At 44.4% G+C, this 20,440-nt stretch overlaps 1 long non-coding RNA gene across 3 annotated transcripts in view; it reads right to left on the bottom strand.

Annotated features, from left to right (window-relative positions):
- LOC133754343 (uncharacterized) overlaps nucleotides 1–20,440 on the bottom strand; it is an 82,360-nt gene that overhangs the window by 11,091 nt on the left and 50,829 nt on the right. For 2 of the 3 annotated variants that reach the window (XR_009865214.1, XR_009865213.1), the window contains exons 1-2: nucleotides 4,219–16,527; nucleotides 3,398–3,539 (exon numbers count right to left, since the gene is read on the bottom strand). This is a non-coding gene — a long non-coding RNA (uncharacterized LOC133754343). Of the gene's footprint in view, nucleotides 1–3,397; nucleotides 3,540–4,218; nucleotides 16,528–20,440 lie in introns of those variants that run through there. The other variant, XR_009865215.1, reaches the window with a different exon arrangement.

Genomic DNA, 20,440 nt, shown 5'->3' with positions numbered 1-20,440 from the left:
CACGTGATGAGCGGGTGAATTTCAGGTGCATTTTTCTAAGAGAGAGAAGCCATACCCTAAAGGCTACATGGTATGATTCAACTCATAGGACATTCTGGGGAAAGGCCAAATAGAGATGGAGAACACACAAATGAATGGTTGTTCAAGGCCAGTGGAGTTCAAAGAGTTTGACTGCAAAGGGCCACACAGAGATCTTACAGGCAAAGGAGCTGCTACTTCAGTTGTTGGACTGGTGGTTAGCAGACACTCCCATGAGGGTTCAAACCACTGGTGGTAAGCAGACACTCCCATGTGGGTTCAATCCACTGGTGTTTAGGAGACACTCTCACGTGGCTTCAAACCATTGCTGGTTAGGAGACACCCATGTGGGTGCAAACCCTTGCATCTGTACTTCCCACACACTGCTCAAGTAGACACAAATTCACCCAACTGTACATCTGAGTTTCATTGCATTATGTGTAGATTTTTCCCCAAGTTCAACAAACATCTATGTTCCCTGAAGGCCTCACTGTTTATTGGCAGATGGTCACAATAGGACTTCAGTGTTGCTCTCAGAGCTTGTTAGACCTCAGCAGCAAACTGGGAAAACCCTCTTTTCTCTTTCCCAGGAGGCAAATCCCATTTCCTGTGATGTTGGTGTATTCTGCCTATGGCACTCTAAGGGTTCCAAATGAGATTCCCAGGCTATATTCCAGTCAGGAGGTCTTATGTCATAGAGATTCAATCAAAGCATGGGGGGCAGGGAACTCTCTAATGCAAAACTGAGACAAAAGGAATGGATATCCAAGCGAGGGGCCTCCCTGGACCTGGCCACAGGTTGTAAGAAGTAGTGCCTTCCTCCTGGGCCTGCATCAACCCCATAGGCTTTGCAGTGTTGGAGGATGTTTCTCTAGCCAGGGACATGTCTTTGGGCACCTGTTCCAGTTCCAGTGGCTCCACTAGCTCCCTGCTCATGCACCTGGTAAAGCAGTGGAAGATGGCCCAAGTGGTTGGGCCATGCACTCATATGAGAGACCCAGAAGAAACTCCTGGCTCCTGGTTTCATCCTGGCCCAGCGCTAGCCATTGTGGTCATTTGGGGAGTAAACCAGCAAATAGAAGACCTCTCTCTCTCTCTCTCTCTCCCTCTATAACTCTACCTTTCAAATAAATAAACCTTTTTTTAAAAAAAGAATTATGAACAAATTGAAATGTCTGTGTAATGATTCTCAACACCAGTAAAATCTAAATTTTAAACAAAAAATAAGACTATCTTTTAATTCCTTATTTCATTTTAATATTGCTCTAAGGCAATTCAGTTCCAAATACACATAAAAACACTCTACCATTTTTCTTCTGTTAATGAAACAATCAAAAATAAATATTCACTTCCAGTCTTTCCACTCAGCATGACGATAAAAATCAATTCACTTATTTCTTTATTATCACTGTCAATTTTAATTAAAATATTTCCAAATACTTTAATATTAGCATAATATTAAACATTTTATAACCCCTTAACCCTATGCACCAAATAAGATGTTGGTATTTTTAGCTTAATTTTTATTAACAACAGTTGTACACATTTACAGGCTACAGTATGACATTTCAATATCCTTATATACTGTATGGTGATCAAATCAGCATTTATTCCTCTTTGACATTATTCTATGGTTGAAGTCCTTGAGCTCCTTTCTCCTATTTTCTCATAAAACATGTAATAGATTACTGTGAGCTAGTCACCCAATTATACTGTATGACACTAGGAACTTACTCCTTTGATGTAACTCTGACTGGCACCAAATATCCAAAATGTTTTCCCATATTGTTTTAAAAATTGAATTTGTTTGAAAGGCAAAGAGACAGAGAACAGAGAGAGAATATGTGTGCATGTGAGTGAGAGAGAGGGAGAGAGTAGGAAAGAGAGGGAGACAGCACTTCCATGACCACAATAAGCAGAGCTGATCTGGGCCAGACTGAAACTTGGAGCTGGGAATTCAATACTGGTCTCCACTCTAGGTAGTGTGAATGAAACTACTTAAGCCATTGCCTACCTCCTCTGGAATCTCAAGCAGTCTTTCTCACTATGCCAAATGCCTTTCTCACTATGCCAAACGTCATTCCACAAACTTTTGGAAATGTTCTGAAATATCTCCAGCTTCCAAGGGAATGGGGCCAAAGTCCTCTGGGTCCACTCCATCACTGTGTAGTCTCTTGCTCCACCTTCACTCCGCACTCCTCCATACGTAACTATGATATGATCTCTTATCCCCCATCAGCCTATCACCTCCACTTCTGTATATGGGATAACATAACAATGCAGCATCAACTTTTGGTATGTGGATACCAAGCCTGTCTCCGCCTGAGATGTGGGTACTGACAACCCCAGCGTGCCATGCTGCTCATTGCCACCTGCTGGACCCTGTAACCCAGATAGAACAGGTCAGCAAAGCACAAAAGGACAGGCTTGAGGCAACAAACACAGAGCACAAGCAGGCAGGTAAAGGCCAAACTGGCCTCTGCCAGTTTCTACCAGATTCCTACTCAGCTCCAGTCGCAGCATCTGTGGTAATGGAACCAGTACATGGTATGAGGGGGACCGGCCCACTAAGGTTGCCCTCTTTTTCTCTCAGGTCTAAAAATACCATAATTGATACTATTTCAATATTCCAAAATCTAGATTACAAGAAAAAAATAATCCATTTTGAGTTACTCAGAGCCTACAATTTTACAACTTTCTGCAACAAACATACTCAGCAAGTAACCATTACCCTAAAATTTCCTAAAATGAGTACTCAGCCAGCAGCCATTACTTCCTAAAATTATGGAGGAGTTCTCTAATAGAATTGCCTCTGATGATAAACAGAGTTCCCATATTCCATGTAAATGTAAAAATATGCAAGAAGATATAGACTTTTAGATGATGTTTCTCTTCATATTACCACGTTCGTAAAGTGATAGAAAACAGGCAATTATAGCTGGATATGTTCCTCAGGAATTTTTCACATAATTGGGGAAACACTGCACATCACAGCGGCAGAATCAGAGTTCAGTGGGAGGGAAGGATGGCATCAATAACTCAAAAACTATGAAAAGTGGTAGAAATTAACAGTGTCAGGGCATCTTAATCCCCCACTCAACAGAAGACTACCCACCTGGCAGTTCCCCAACCTGGCATCAGAAGGCAAACAGGTAGGCTAAATCCCTCCTGCAACTGTACAGGATCCCACCAATGTAATCTATACTTTATCGTATACAATAGAATATACAATTCCTAATATACAATAAAACCTACCATTTATAGCATACAATCTAATACCCAATTTATTCTCCCTGCCTCCCCCTCCTGAAGGCACAAGTTCTCGGGCCTGTGGCCAGGGCCCACATAGGGAACATGCACAGATTTCCACAGGACTTACCCGGCCAGGATGGATGACCCTGTGGACTCTGGAGAACCTACTGCCATGCCTCCTCCACCAGCGAGACCGCTCTTCCTGCAGTTGTGCTTCTTCACGGTTCACCTCCTTTTTCCAAGGATCTACAGCAGCACTCGGCACCCACCTGAAGAAAGTAACGTGCAACATAGGACTCCAACCAGGCAAAAGGGCAACAGCGCCCCTGAGCAGCCTTTATATAAACTCGGTAGCCAACAGAGTACATCAACTCTGACTGGATAACTGTCCACAGGTGCCAACCAATCAGAAAGCAAAGAGCAAGCCTGCGCAGCCTTGCACAGGGGTCGTGGCTACAGGTTGCCATGCAGGGCGTGCTTTGTGGTTCAGGAGGCAGTGGCCAAGTGTCCAGAGTGGTAGGGCAGCAGGACATTTTTCTAATGGTGTCAACTCTATACTGTTCCCATGCAAAGTATCCAAATGTCCCTAAGCCAGTACTCATACAAGTACAGTGATGTGGGGAACTCAGCTTACACTTAGAACACCAGGTCAGAGGAGTTACCGACTTTACCCTGGAGTTTAGGGACTCACTGCCAAAACTTATGAGAGTAAAATACTTCTACATGAAAATACTCCTCAGACAGTGCCCAACACACCCTGAACTCTGTATTAACCTCAACTGTTGGGATTTATAGTGCCATGCTTTGTAATTCTGTCATTTCTGCTCACATCTTCTTCATCCATAATCTCCATGAAGAAAGGGAAGAAGGGATCTTCTCAGCTTACTCAATTCCTAAGCCCATGAATGAGTATTTAGAAATGAGTCCTTCAGCCAAGAACTCACTTACCTATGTCAATTTTGGCATCTTCGTTGTGTGGACGTTAGACTGGAGGTCAGGAGGTCTGGGTTCTTCTGATCCATGCCTGCCACTAATGGACACCCAAGGTCCCCAAGCCAAGGCTACTTCTGCCAAAACAGATTGTGCTGTTAAAGAATCCACTGCACATTGTGAGCAAAAGGCATGGGAATATGTCAAGGATACGGGTCAATCAACATGGCAAGGTCCTACACGATTCTCTTCTTGATCTCATGGTAATCATCTCCCAGTCTCTCTATAGAGAGTCTCCAGGATTGGGCAGTAACTCACAGGGATGGATCAGGTCTCTCTTCCCCCTAAATACAACACTGAGCTGAGCCTTAGCACTCAGAAAACACCAGAATTCCTGGAACTAGCAGTGCATGAGCACCCATGGGAAGCCCACAGAGGTGTGGGGAAGACTGCTATGGAAACATCTCTGTATGAATCAATCAGTACTATGAGTGCAGTGCAAAGACATGAATTGTGGTCTACAGGGGACTTAGAGACGGACACGTTAACACTGATTGGGCAAAAATCAGGAAAATCAGGGAAGACTTACCCTCAGGAGTGACACGTGTGCTGGAAGATATAAGAAGTAACTGATTTTTGTGTCTTGGATCTGTTGCAGGAAAGGGCAAAACAAGTCTCCTCGATCAACACTTGCATCCTGGGGGATATCCCTCAGTCTGCCAACTTTAGAGACCATCGGGAGGCTGATAAAATCTGGATATCCATCTCTCCCTAAGCTGAAATCACTTATATTCAGTTTGTCTTCTAAATTCACTTCCCTACACGACATGCTCAAGTATGTCTAATAGGAAGCACCAAACTTACCTGTTCCAGCTCTTGGTGCCTGTGTCTCTCTCTATATACACCCTTCCTCTCCCTCTCAGCGCTCGCTCTCTCTCTCTCTCCACACACACACACACACACAACTTATCCATCCATCACATTTGAATAAACCTAGGTGCTCGATTAGTTAATAGTTTTATTGACTTTACATCCAAACCTGATTTCAATTCCATCCACTTCTCCATATCAACTTTCTGCAGTTGATACACAACAATCTCTCTTCGGGAACACAGGAAAATAATAAATTCAACGCTCCTGATTCATTTAATAGTCTTGCATTAATGTATCTCTTATTAGAACCTGACATATTATACCCTTAACCGTCTGTATTCCATTTTCCATATTGCAGATTTAATATGCTTAAAATTCATAAGTTCTATCAATTTATATACTCCTGATTAAAATTTCCTGTTGGGTTCCATTACACATTGCTTTTAATATCAAAATCGTATGTAATCTGTAACAAACTTCCTAAATTTTCGTGAGTAAAACTTTTCTATTTCACAGGCCATAAGTAAAGAATTATCTTCCCTTAAGTTCATAAAATGAACTGAAGATCCCATATAGAATATTGATCTAGGAAGATCCATGGACATGTCATTTCATTGGAGCAACCAGTAAGTTAGAAACCGTGATCAGAATCAACTCTGGGAAAACTCTTTATCATAATGTGACCATAACATCCACCAGAAATGTCCGTGTTTAAAGGAGTGTTTGTAACAGTTTGCTGTTTAAGAAAATATCAGTAACACTATGACCATAGATAATGCTACAAAAAGTTCAGCAACCACACGTCACAGGAGTTAAAGACTTTAAAAAATATTTTGATAAGCTCACTATAGAAATGAACTACAACCTAAAGTAATTTTGAGATGCCAAGGACTCTAGTTTCCATGGTTACCACATTTTAATTCCCCAACTGTCTAGTTCTGAGAAAAAAAAATTTTTTTCAAAGAAATGAAGAAATACTGTGGCTCAGTCCGGTAAACAAATAAATAACAGAATGCATTTTTGTCTCCTCACAGCTAAGAATTTCCCAGAAGGTTCTTCCAGCTGCTCTGAGGTTGTCACAAAGAGCTGCTCTCAGAGACTCTGGCCCTGTGGACATGGAAACCCATTAGAACTTGGGCCCAGCAGGTACCCAGGAACCAGGCCTAGGTTCCCCTAAGCATATGACCAGAAATCTCACGCCCTGCATGCTTGTGTCTCTTTCTTGACTCCTTCATCTCTTCCTTTGCTCATAGATTTGTATTAGTGCAGCTCTATTGTAAGTTTTGATACCAGTAGTTTAACATCACCATATTTTTTCTTTTTCAAAATCTGCTTATTTGATGCATTATGCATTTTCAAATACATTTTCAATTAGCAGATGGATTTTCGCATGAACGCGCACACACACAGTTGTAAGGATTTGATGGCATTTCTATGTATTTTAAAATCAATTTTGGAGAATGTATATCACAAAACCAGTTTTTTTAAAATCATAAACATATGTCTCTCCAATTCAACTGGATCTTCTTTAAATTCTCACGGTACTATTTTGTTCTTAGCATAGGGGTATTACATGTCTTTTATTTTTTCCCAGGGCCGACACTGTGGCATAGCAGGTAAAGCATCCCATTTGGGTGTCGTTTCGAGTCCCAGCTGCTGCTCTTCCAATCCAGTTCTCTGCTATGGCCTGGAAAAGCAGTAGAAGATGGCCCAAGTCCTTGGGCCCTAGCACCTGCATAGGAGACCTGGGAGAAGTTCTTGGCTCCTGGCTTCAGATCAGTGGAGCTTCTTCCTCTGCCTCTCTGTAACTCTGCCTTTCAGATAAATAAATAAATCTTTTTTTAAAATTCTCAAGTATTTTATGATTTTTAATTCTTTTGTAAATTATTTTATTTCATTTTCATTTCTTTCTTTCTCATAGAAATACCATCCTGAAGGCCTACCTTAATACACTGAATTTTTCTTAATTTCTCTTATATAATTCTAATATATGATGAATAAATAAAATAGTAGCTTTTCCACTGCTAGTGTTAATATTTTGTTGATTTATTTCAAGTAACTTTGCAAATTGTTAATTATTCTACTGTATGGTGTCCATTATGATCATTGTTATTTGAACTTACTTCCTTTGGGATAATTTTTCTCTTTTTCTTTGGCTTTTTATTATTTGTATACTTTTAAAATTTTAACCAACAGGCAAAAGTTATACATATTTATAGAGTACTATGTTGTATTTTGAGATACGTAGATAGTGTTTTTACACAGGTTCAAATCAGGTTAACCAAATCTATCTCCTCAAACAGGTTTCATTTTGTATGCTGAAAATATTCACAATCCTATCTTCTAATATTTTTAATGGACAGTACATTATCTGTAGTCACCCTACTGTGAAACAGAACACCACTTCTATCTCCTGTGTAGAGCTATAACATGGAACCCTTATCTTTTGTCTTTTTGATGACAGCCGAGATAACCGGAGTGTCGGTGATTGATATCTTACTGTGGATTTGATCTCTATCACCCTGATGATGTGATGTTGAACACTTTTTCATATCCCTGATGGTCACTTCTGTCTTCCTTGAAATAACTTCTGCTTAATCTGTGCATTCTATTATAATAGAATCATGTTATTTTTGCTATTTATTTGTTTCTTACATAGCATTACTAATCCATTCTCAAAGTATACCTTGCAAATATTTCCTCCACTCTGTAAGTTGTCTCTTCGCCCTAGTCTTTGCTTCCTTTGGAATACAGAAGTTTTTTAATTTGATGAAATCCCATTCAACTATGTTTGCTTCCTTTCCTATGCTTTTGGGGTCTGATGAAAATAATGGGTGCCCATTCCAATGTAGTGAAGAATTTCCTCTGTGTTTGTTTTTACTAGCTCATTAGCTTCAGGTCTTAAATTTAGATCTTTGATCCATGGTAGTTTATTTATGTACATGTTGAGAGATAGCATCTAATTTCTTCTGATGAATGTGATACCCAGTTTTCCCAAATGATTTTCACTGAAGAGACTATTGTTTTGCCAAAGTACATTCTAAGCACCCTGGCAAAGGTCACATGGCTATAAATATGTGGGTTTATTTCTAGGCTCTCTGTTCCTTTAGATTTCTTTTATTAGAAGGAGGGGGAGGGGGGAGAGAGAAGAAAAGGGAGGAGGGATCTTTAATCCGCTGGTTCACTCCCCAAATGGCCACAACATCCAGGACTGAGCCAGGCCAAAGCCACGAGACTCCATCTGGGTCTCCTAGGTGCGTGCAGGAGCCCAAGGATTAGGAACATTAGCAGGGACCTGAAACAGAAGTGGAACATCTGGGATTTGAACTGGCAGCCATATGGGATGCTGGCTTTGCAGGCAGCAGCTTAACCCACTGCAACACAATGTTGACCCCTGCTCTTTTGTTGTATGTGCTTTTATGACAATACCCTGCTGTTTTTATAACCAGAGCTTTGTAGAGTATTTTAAAGCCAGATAGTCCCTACCACTTTTCACTCAAGATTACTTCACCTCTCCATATTCAAGTAGGGCGTTTTTCTACCTTTTGGAAAATGCTCCTGATATACTAACAGGGATTATACTGCATCTGTAAATCACTTTGGGTAGCATGAACATTTTAACAGTAAACACACTGACATTGAGCAAGTGGTCTGGGTGTGGAAGGCACAGTTCAGCAACTCTTCTCACACTTGGACCCAGCTGCTGACAGCTTTGGAGCAAGAGCTGTGAGAAATGCTTGCACTTCAAACCTAGGAATCTTTATTGCCTAAAATGGCACTCGACACCAGCGTGTTTGTGAATCGTACATGTTTCAATCTGTTTTACTTATTAGGCTTCGCCCATGCATCAGGCACTAAGATGCAAACCCGAAAGACATTACCCTTGACTTTAGAGAAGTAAGGAGATAAACACAGTGAGTGGTAGCTGCACACATTAAGTGTCAAAAAGAACCCGAAGCAGGTGGATATGATGGCTCTGCAGTTTCCCTGGGTTCCAGGATGCTTCACCACACACTCTCCTGAAGAGAACTTTCTAGAAGGGGCAGAAAGTGCTCTTTGGGAACTCAGGATGGGGCAGAGAAGGGAGTAAATGGGGCACATGGGTAGGCTCATGGACACAGGTGGGTGTCTGTGGAATGAGGAAGCTGATGGTGCATCCTAAACAGAATGTGGCACGGAGAACATTCATTCCGTAGGGTCTCTGGACACTGTGGTCCCTGTGTCAGGGAAAGGTTAGTGGTTACAGCAGGTGAGCAAAAAGAGGCTGTGCCAAGAGGAGATGACAGGCAGGAGGGTGTTGGAATGGAGACTTGAGAGATCCAGATCTAAGAGCATCCTTGGTGATGCCTGAACAACTGTCGGTCAAAGGAGCAGGCCTTCTAGTGAGAATCAGGTGCTACCTCACATCCCTGAGGGGCCGTGTGCCTGATTCCAGGACACAAACGAGTCTGGGGTTATCAATGACAGGGCCAGGTTTGAAGAGCAGGTAAGGGTGGCCTGGGGTTATGGTGCCAAAGGCTGGAGTGAAACATTACCTGACTCACTTTCATTTCTTCTGCAGGGCTCAGACAGATGGCAGCGGTGGAGAAACACAGATTGGGACCCCCCAAATGCACAAGCTGACATCCCAAAGAACAGAAGTAACCTTCCTCAGGTGAGTCCGACCACCTTCCTCCTAAACAGCCTTAACCCTAGATTACATCAGCAGGACCAAGTCAGGCACACCTCACACACTACCTGCACCACTCCCATCTGAGGTTGAGCTTCATCATGGAGCTGAGAACTCTGCCAGCCTCCATCTGTACCCCTAGAATGTCCCAGGGAAGTGTAGTGGGGAATTGGGGAGCATCCACAGCAACTCTGATGCCAGACTCATGCCACTGGTGATAGTGACAAGGACTTGTATGCTCATGTGTGGAGCAGCCAGGCCCAGCTGGAGCAGAAACCACAGAGCTAGGTCATACATATACGCTTACACACACACACACACACACACAGATTCACACATGCTCACTCCACAAGGGAGTGCAGTTCAGGCTCTGCTGCATTGGGAAGAGCAGAAGCCGCTGGAATGCAGCAGGAGCAAGCCCACAAAGCTGGACCAAACCCAGCAGGTTCTCCACACTGCTGCAGGGGCCAGAGGTGATCTGGAGGAACACGGCACTAGGGGAGTCTGAGCTGCTCCTGGGGCAGGGATCCCTAGCATTCCCTGGTAGTAACCCCAGCACCCAGCTCTTCCAGGTGCTCCTGACCCCTCCCCCACACTTGCCATGCCATTATTATCAGCATTGGCTTCATTGTTACCTGCATGTGTCTCAAATACCTGTGCTGAAATCACAGTGTTTCGTCTCTTAACCTCTCATCTGCACCCAGGGTAGAGGCCCAGTTCCTCCCACAGACAGACTAGGTGGGGCTGACACAGGACACAAAGAAGTCCATGCTCAGCCATCTGCTCCCTTCTCTGTCATCCTGGGAAAACTCTCTGGTGACCAATGCTGACAGCACCACAGAGAACAGGACAGGAGCAGAGTGGGAGGACACAGAATGGATCAGCAGGGCTGAGACTTGTCCTCTGTCAGAAGTTTGTTGCCATGGCAGTTCTGCTTACTACAGGGGTGCGCACAGACTGAACTCAGGGAGCTGGGTGAGGAGTGTGGGGGGGGACTCATTGCACTAACTGAAATTCAAAATGCCAAGGCTTTGAAAGTTGTTACAAGGGGTAGCAATGGCATAGCAGATTAAACTACTGCTTGGGAAACAGGCATCCCATACTGGAGGGCTGGTTTGAATCCTGGCTGCTCCTCTTCCAATTCAGCTCCCAGCTAATGTGACTGGGAAGGTAGCAGAGGATATTCCATGTTCTTGAGTCCCTGCCACCCATGTAAGAGTACAGCATGCCTGGCTGAGACCTAGCTGTCGCAGCCATTTGAGGAGTAAACCAGAGATTAGAAAAATCTCTCTCCCTCTTTTTCTCTCTTGCTCTGATTTACAAATAAAACAAATAATAATAATAATAATAATAATACATTGTTACAAAATAGAGGTGTATTGGAGGAAGAGGACAGGTTACAGGTAGAGCTCTGAAGAAGGTTGGGATTTATCAAGCAGGTGACAGAGGGTGGTGGCAAAGCTAGGTCCTGGCACATTTGCCACAGTTCTTCCCTCTTTCTGAGCCTTGGAAAGACCACAGCAGCCCCCTGTAGGGGATTTTGTTTATTCTGAGGTTGAGGAGGCTGACACTCGGCCCTCCTGACCTGGGAGGGCACCACTGGGACAGGGCTGCTAGAACTCCACAATGCTTCCATTACCCAGAACCCCCTCTTTCCGTGTTCTGTGGCAGTTAGAGGACCACTGTGTCCAGTAACTGCCTGACCTGGGGATCATTTTCTAGACAGGAAGCATGTTTGGCAGAGCTGGGTGGATCCAGCTCTGCGTGTCCTGCTGACTTGGGGACATTTGCTTCCAGGTGGGTGGCCCAGGCCTCTCTGGGCTGCTGCTGAGGGTGATGCTGGCTGAGTCTTCAGTGGTGCCCAATTGTGTGCTGATCATGGATATAGTCATGCCGTTGCTTCCTCAGAGTGAACCTGGAGCGTGGGTGCCTGTGTGCCCTGGGTGTGAACCTGTGTCAGGACACGGATGTCTGGGCAGGCAATATGGTGAGCACTGAATTCAGGTATGGGGTAACCACATGCCTGGTGGGTTCCCAGGGAGCCTTCTGCACAGGTGCAGTGATGGTTATGGGAGGACAGCTGGATGGCCAAGGAGGATGAAGAGTGACCTTCCTAGGGAAGTGGGGTGGGCTATTCATTGTCCCTATCCTCTGCACTGTTCACCATTCAGGGACCTTGGCATCAGGCACTGCCTGTGGGGCTGATCCCTCTGATCTGTTGGACAGGAACTGTGGGGAGCAGTTCCCTGTGGTTCTTTGGGGCTGTGTTGTGACGGGATTTTTGCCTTTCAGCTTCAAGGAGCTGTGAGCCCTGGAGGTCTGGCTGGCCCAGCAGGCAGCACACATCATTGCGGAGTGTGAGCAGTTACAGAACTGGAGGCTGCAGATCGACGAGCTGGGATTCTGCCTCATGTGCTGCCCCCATCGCTGCAGGGTCATGCGCTTCCTCAGCACACAGAACACCAGAGGGCTGCCCTGGCTCCACCAGTCCCCGAGTGTCCATGGCCTCTCACCAGCACCCCCCTCCTTGGTTGCAGAGTCACCATGGAGGGGCCTGGGGAAGAGAAGGAGTGAGCCGCTGCCTGGCCCTGGGGAGGCTGTGGATCCTGCAACGAATCTTCTGTCCTCATTTTGTCCCAGGAGTGGGGTCATTTTCAGATTCTTACAGGTGTTTACCTGTTTGAGAACTTGTCCCCAGCTGCCATCACAGTGCTCACCCTGGTCAGCATTAGGCCAGAGCTGAGTCTTTTTTTTTTTTTTTTTTTTTGAGAGCCATCGTCCACTGTCATTATTCACAAAGCCAGTTCTGAATATGAACAAGCAGAAAACTCATTACATAAGTATCTTAGTTATACCTTTCTGAAGTCTCTTGAAAATGATATTCACAATTCTGATGAGAGGCTTTTAACTGTTCTGAGGAAACTTTATTTTCTAAAACCTCTGATTCAGGAGTCATTTTCTGACTTGTAGTTAGCAAATTCAGGCCCTCTGCACCCGCATTTCCTTCGTCAGCTTTTTTTTTTTTTTGGACAGGCAGAGTGTGGACAGTGAGAGAGAGACAGAGAGAAAGGTCTTCCTTTTTTTGCCGTTGGTTCACCCTCCAATGGCCGCTGCGGCCGGCGCACCGCGCTGATCCGATGGCAGGAGCCAGGTGCTTCTTCTGGTCTCCCATGGGGTGCAGGGCCCAAGCACTTGGGCCATCCTCCACTGCACTCCCTGGCCACAGCAGAGAGCTGGCCTGGAAGAGGGGCAACCGGGACAGAATCCGGTGCCCCGACCGGGACTAGAACCCAGTGTGCCGGCGCCGCAAGGCGGAGGATTAGCCTAATAAGCCACGGCGCCGGCTCTTTGCCAGCTTTTTGAGGTTCTCTTCTGACATCCTCAGATGAAGAAGTGCCCCAGTAAGAGATGGGGACACTGCTTCTACAGATACTGAGCCTTCGTGTCCTGCTGTCGACAAGCAGAAGGTTCAATCAGTATCCTGGGTGGCAGCACAAACAATTGTTGTTCACCAACAGTCCTCAGTTTCAAATCTGCCTTTTAAGTCAGCAATATTTCCAGCTTGGAGGACACAGGGCTGTTGTACCTGAGGACTGGCCAGGGAATGTAGGTCTTCCTCCTCACAGCAGGTTGGGGACCATCTGTCCTGTCAGCCTCACTGCTGCTGGTGCTGAGAGTGGGTATGGAGGACACGGGGCTGTTGTGCCTGAGGCCTGGGAGTGTAGGTCCTCCTCCTTATGCAGGTTGAGGACTATCTGAACTGCGGGCTTCACTGCTGCTGGTGTTGAGACTGGACACAGAGGTAACGGGGCTCTTGTACCTGAGGACTGGCCAGGAAGTGTGGCTCCTCATCAGACCAGGTGGGGAACTGTCCATCCTGTGGGCTCCAGGGCAGGCATTTAGCCCTGATGACTGGTCACCATCAGGCAGCACTGGGGACACAGCACTGGCCTGAAGACTGGGCGTCAGGGAGACTGCTTTATGGATCAGCTGGAAGCCCAGCTCCACAGGTAGTTTTGAGCCTCAGCGTACTGAGCAGATCCTAGAAGCTCCCCTTGAGTGAACTCAGTTCTTGCTGCTCCACTGAAGCTCTCTTGGGATTTCCCACAGCCCAGCACAGGGGACCAGCAGCCATCCTCCTCCTCACGGCCCAGCTGGAAGACAAGGACTGGCAGGTACTGCTGACCTCCAGCAATTTTGGAAGGACCTAGGAACCCCATGTAAATTTCGTTTTCTCCTTGTGTGCTGTAAGTCTTTGGCTGGGATTTCCCACAGCTCAGAGCAGGGGACAAGCAGCCATCCTCCTCCTCACAGCCCAGCTGGAAGACAGGGCCTGGCAGGTATTTCTGACTTTCAGGATCCCCATGTCAGTTTGATTTTCTACATCTCTGCTGTAAGCCTTTGGCTGGTATTTTCCCCAGCATTGTGGGGGAGGGGAATGGGGCAGTCCTGTTCTTTAGGCCCTCCAGAGACACCAGGTTCTCCATAGCTTCATCGATTTCCTGGTTCTCGGGAGAACTCAGAGACTGCAAAGTGTGATGTCACTTGCTTTGGGTCCTTTTTCTGCTCCATGCTGAGCCACTTGTGCCCCATAGCATCTGCCACTGTGTGGGCCTCTCAGCAGGGTCAAAAGTCATTAACCAATCCGGCATCTCTCCAGTTCCTCACTTACATAGGAGGGGATTAGGTTACGAGCCAGCTTCAGGTGCCCAAAGCTCTCCCCTTCAAAGGGCAGCCACCTGTTGCTATGGTGCACAGGACCAAGCCCAGGCTCCACATGTCAGCTTTATACCCATCAAACTCCTTATCTAGGAATACTTCTGGGGCATAATATTCAAGTGTCCCACACAATGACTTTAGTTGTTGGCCTTCAGTCAGTTTTTGGCTAAAGCCCAAGTCAATTAGCTTAACGGATCAGCCCAGAAGGAGATTTTCCAATTTTAAGTCTCTGTGAACAATGTGTTGCGTGCGGCAGTACTGCACTGCTGCTAATGTCTGAATGAAGTACCAACATGCTTTTCCTTCATGAAGGTGGCTGCACACCTCGGCATACTTTTCAAGGTCCACCCCCACCCTGCTAAAATACCCAATGAAAAGACAGGCTCTATCTGCTGTGTAGTCTACCTGTATCAGCTTTATAATGTTAGGGTGATGCAGAGAATGCATAATTTATGCTTCTACCCAAGCTTGCAGGAACTTGGAAGAATCCCCGTCATGTCTGGCAATGATCTCCACAGCCCCCTTGGTTCTGCTCTCCAGATGGAGGGCCAGCTTCACCTGGCCAAAGCTGCCCTTGCCAATGATCCCGAGGATCTCATATCCACGGAACACCTCCTTCTCAGTGCGGGAGGATCTGACGCCTTTCATTGTCAGGATATCTCTTGTACCTAGTGTACTGGGACACTAGGAACACTAGCTAGTCACCTACAGTAGCTACGGTAACATGATAATCCAATGAGAAAGCAACAGATAAATCCAATGGAGAGCAACAGATAAATGGTGCTGGGACAGTGGGAATCAGCATATTACAAATACCTGTTAAAGTTATGCAATTTTGTACCTTTTGTGACTCAGAATATTGAGTCACCATTAATAATTCTTTTTCCTCATAATTTTATCAGCTTTATCCTTATGTCTGTGAATTTTGTAGAAAATTTTCTTTAGAATAACAATAAAAGCGGTTCAAAATCCAAAAAATAAAAAAGAATTACTTCATCCTGATGCCTAGTTTACTCTAGACTGGAATAGAAATGATGTAACATTTCAAGTAAGTTGAAGAGGGTATGTGGAAGTCACAGAATGTTATGAAAGAAAGAAATTTTGGACACAAAAGCTATTATTTTCCTAAGACATAGAATCTGAACCTCTGATAAAGCAGTTAAACTAGTCTATTATGTTCTCTTAATGTCTCTGTTAAATTCTAATTGTTTCAAAACAGATGAGTTTTTTATTAAGAGCTATGGGTTATTAAATATATGCTTATTCTAAAACATTTGAATAATAACCTTGTAACTCATCAAATTTGGTCTATATTATGTCACGATGTTAAGGGATCCTATGTAAACGAGATATTTTGGATTTTGAGCCTTCTTGGCATCCTTGACAGGCATTCAAAAAATCAAAATTTCAAAAATCTAGACTTTGACAATTTCCAGATGGGCCCCTGGAAACTGTCAAAGACACAGAGACACCAACTAATTAGGCTATTTGGATTATGTTAGAAGTACTGTCAAGATGTGAGGTGGTGTTACATTTTAATTTTTTTTTTTGACAGGCAGATTGGATAGTGAGAGAGAGAGACAGATAGAAAGGTCTTTGTTTGCCGTTGGTTCACCCTCCAATGGCCACTGCGGCCGGCGCACCGCGCTGATCCGATGGCAGGAGCCAGGTGCTTCTTCTGGTCTCCCATGGGGTGCAGGGCCCAAGCACTTGGGCCATCCTCCACTGCATTCCCTGGCCACAGCAGAGAGCTGGCCTGGAAGAGGGGCAACCGGGACAGAATCCGGCACCTCGACTGGGACTAGAACCCGGTGTGTCGGCACTGCAAGGCAGAGGATTACCCCTGTGAGCCGCGGCGCCAGCCAATCTGGTAAATGTTTTCTTAAGTTGTTATCTAATGATTGAAACTGTTTGCTAAGTATTCATGTGAATTGCTATTGTCAGCAAGCGATCTAGGACTTGCTCCCTCATTTCTCTCTTCTAAGCCCAACTTGTTCTTTCATTTCTCTATTCTCTTCAAGGTAGGAAACTAATTCTACTATGAAGGAATCTGTAGGACGCACAATTTAATCTTTAGACCTTATAAAAGAGATGGCTAACATTTTTCTGTAATAGCATAGCCAAAATAAGAGCTTAAATTATAATCTCATAGCTAGATTTACTTCGCCATCAGCGAAGCAAAGATAAGTAGAAAAAACCTCCCTTTCAGACCAAAGGGAAAGAAAGTTTTAAAGTGAGAATATAATTTTCCTCATGGGCATTGCCTACCTTAGAAAAACTACTACGGAACATGCCTGTGACTACAGACTTGTAGTTCAGGCCACCGAAGATTAGAAATGGGATACGGGCACTCCCTTGACTTGCATCCTCTGGTCTGCTTTAACACAAACCAGGAGGAAAAGAAAGCTAGGCATCAGAAGCAATGGGTGGCAGGCCTATTAATGGCTGATCTGTACAGTGATCTGCCCTCAAGGAGACCCAACAGGCCAGTCCACTGCAGTGGCTTTCAGTGTGGTAAGCCTGGGCTTCAGCAGAAGTCAGCTTGTGAAGAGCCCTGGCAGCTCTGCCAAGAGTTGGATCACTGGAAATGGACCTGCCCTGGAGTCGAAGGATGCCCAGGTCAGAGCCACAGATCTTACTGGCTCTAAGCTGAAAAGTCCCACACTCAGCCCAACTTCCAAAGTGACCACTGCAGCTGAGGGGATGGTCAAGTAGGGTCAGCAACATTGCAGGCAGAACTGTAAATTGCTTGTTAGAGATGCCACCTGCCTTTACCTGGCCAGCTCTCCTCCCAGGCCAGCTAAGTAATGAAAGTCAACAGAGTGCCTTCCTCCAGGAGGTTCACACCTCCCTTAGGATGTACCCCATGTGAAGAGATAGATAGGCCTGGGCCTCTTAACTTACAAGGCCTAAAGTCCACCAGATTATTACCAGGCCCCTTCTGTCAGGTTCTATTTGCCTCTCAATCAGAAAACTTAATTGTAGCTTAGCACCTTTCTTAGCTCCTCTAATAATGATTCTGTCCTTTGTTCTAGTCCCTGTCTAGCGCACTTGGGCCTCATTCCTTTGTAATCATAACCTCTACTCTACCACCAATGGCTCTACTCCCAACCTGTGTGTACTGATGGTCCTCTTCCCCACTTAATGCTGTTTTATTGTTCAGACCTGGTCAATGACACTCTTAGGATCATTGGTTACTATCCTCACTCTGTCTTTTATGACCTTGTCTAAATATGATCAGAGTCGGCAAATTTGGAAGGCTTCCACAGCCTTGGCAACTCATGACGAGAGCCTAGGGTGGTTACTGGCGCCATAAACTAGAGTGTCAATTTGTTGGGTCAACAACAGGAGCCACTGTGCACTTGCTCCTCGTGTGGGATCTCTGTCCTTAATGTGCTGTACATTGTGATTTAATGCTATAACTAGTGCTCAAACAGTATGTTTCACTTTGTGTTTCTATGTGGGTGCAAACTGTTGAAATCTTTACTTAATATATACTAAATTGATCTTCTGTATATAAAGAGAATTGAAAATGAATCTTGATATGAATGGAAGGGGAAAGGGAGCGGGAGAGGGGAGGGTTGCGAGTGGGAGGGAAGTTATGAGGGGGGAAGCCATTGTAACCCATAAGCTGTACACTGGAAATTTATATTCATTAAGTAAAAGTTAAAAAGAAAACTCTTTAAAAAACGAAACGCAAATCAGAACTCCAAAAGAGTAGTATTACCTCATAATGATAAAATGCCTATCATAAAGAAAAAGTAAAAAAAAATCTCCCAAGGATATGGAGAAAGGAGAACTTTCGTATACTGAGCATGGGAATCCAAATGAGTACAACCACTGCAGCAAACACCGTGGAGATTTCTAAAAACTAAGAACAGAACTGCCATATGACTCAACAATCTCAATACTCAGTATATGTCCAAAAGACATGAAATCATTGTATCTAAGAGATACCTGCTCCACCATGATTACTTCAGCACTGTTAACAATGGCCAAGATATGGAATCAACCAACAGATCCATCAGCAGATGAAGACATAAGAATTTGTTGTGTATATACTAAATGGAACACTATTCAGCCATTTAAAAATGAAATCCTGTCCTTTGCAGCAAAATGTATGCAACTGGAGGATATCATGTTAAGTGAAAAAAGCCAGCTACAGAAAGACAACACATGCAAACCTTCACATAAGCAAGCTAAAAACATGAATGCATAATGATTAATACAGGATGGCAGGCACTCGGGTAGATGAAGGGAGTTTTGATGAGGGGCACAAAATCAGAGTTAGATCAAAGGAATAAATTCCTATTGTTACACAGCACAGTGAGGAGACTAGCTCACAATAACCTAGAATGTATTATATGAACATACAGAAGAAATTCCAAGTCTTCCATCATAAAATATTGACAAAGGAAGGGAAATGTTGATTATCTCATTTTTCATCAGGACACATTGCAGACATGCACCAAGACATAATACTGTAGCCCTTAGGTAGGTGAAATTATTGTTAATGTCAAAATTTTCAGAAAACAGAACCATACCATCAACCAGCAACACCACTGGGTACATGTCCCACAGAAAGGAACTAAATAGTTCACGTATCTATAGTCCCATATTTGAAGCACATTTTCAGCCATGAAGGAAAGAGCAGGGAGAAGTCTGGTGTGGTTATCAACGATAATAATCACTTGCCTCTTGCAACAGCAGACCAATAAAATCCACCTGCCAGGTGGCACGTGAGAGTAATCACCTCTCCAAATGCCACCATGGGAGAAAAAGGAATGATGTAAGTTTTGTCTGCAAAGCAGACATTCCTGGGGGACTTTCCAACTGAGTTGGATGGAATAGGAAAACCACAATCAGAAATCCAAAATGACAGCCATAAGATGTCCCCAAATCAGATATGCCTGGGACGAGAAACTCATTCTGGTACCACAATAGGAAAATGTCCCCAAATCAGATATGCCCAGGAGTTCAAACTCATTTTGGTACCACAGTCTCCACTATGAGGGCAGGAATGCAGAAAAAGTAGACTGCATTTTTGCCTCACTAAAAGGGAATAGTATCTTGGCAAACAAAATGAGTTGAGAGTTCATCAGACGAAGGGGTCAAGAGTTCGTTGTATATGTATGAAACAAAATATTATCCAGCCATTTGAAAAGAATGACACCCTGTCACTTGAACCTAGATGTATGGAACTGGAAGTAAATGAAAACAATCCAGACACAGAAAGGCAAATACTGTACCCACTCCCTCACAAACACAAGCTACAACAATCGGGGGCCAGTGCTGTGGCATGGTAGGTTAAGGTTCTGCCTGTGGTACCAGAATCCCATGTGGGCACCCATCAGTTCATATCCTTGCTGCTCCTCTTCTGAACCAGAGCACTGGTTATGGGTTGAGAAAGCAATGGGAGATGGCCCTAGTGCTTGGGCCCCTACATCCACTTTGGGAGACCCAGAAAAAGCTCCTGGCTCCTGGCTTTGAATTTACTCTGATGCAGCTGTTGCAGCCATTTGGGTAATGAATGAGCAGAAGGAAAACATCTCTCTGTCTCTCCCTCTCTCTGTAGCTCAGCTTTTCAAATAAAAATAAATAAATCTTTAAAATACACCTATATGAATACATAATAATTAATAAAGGCTGTAAGAGGTTGGAGGGAAAATGCAAGGAGTTTGGATGATGGGTACCAAATCAGCGTTAGATCAAGGAGTAACTTTCTAATGTTACACAGAGTAATGGAGAGGATAGCTCACAATAACTTAGTGTGTACTGAATGAACATACAGAAGAAACTCCAAGACTTCAATCCTAAGTACTGACAAATAAAGGGAAATGTTGATCATCCCATTTTTAATCAGGACACATTGCAGACAGGTACCAAAATGTCACACAGTAGCCTTTGAGTATGTACAATTATTATTAATTTCAAAATTTTCAAAAAAAAAACCCTTCACATGAACTAGAAACTCCATGA

The sequence above is a fragment of the Lepus europaeus genome, assembly GCF_033115175.1.
Source record: "Lepus europaeus isolate LE1 chromosome 21 unlocalized genomic scaffold, mLepTim1.pri SUPER_21_unloc_5, whole genome shotgun sequence".
Lineage (NCBI taxonomy): Eukaryota > Metazoa > Chordata > Mammalia > Lagomorpha > Leporidae > Lepus > Lepus europaeus.
The sequence above is the reverse complement of the archived record's forward strand: the minus strand, read 5'-3'. Positions and strand labels throughout refer to the sequence as shown.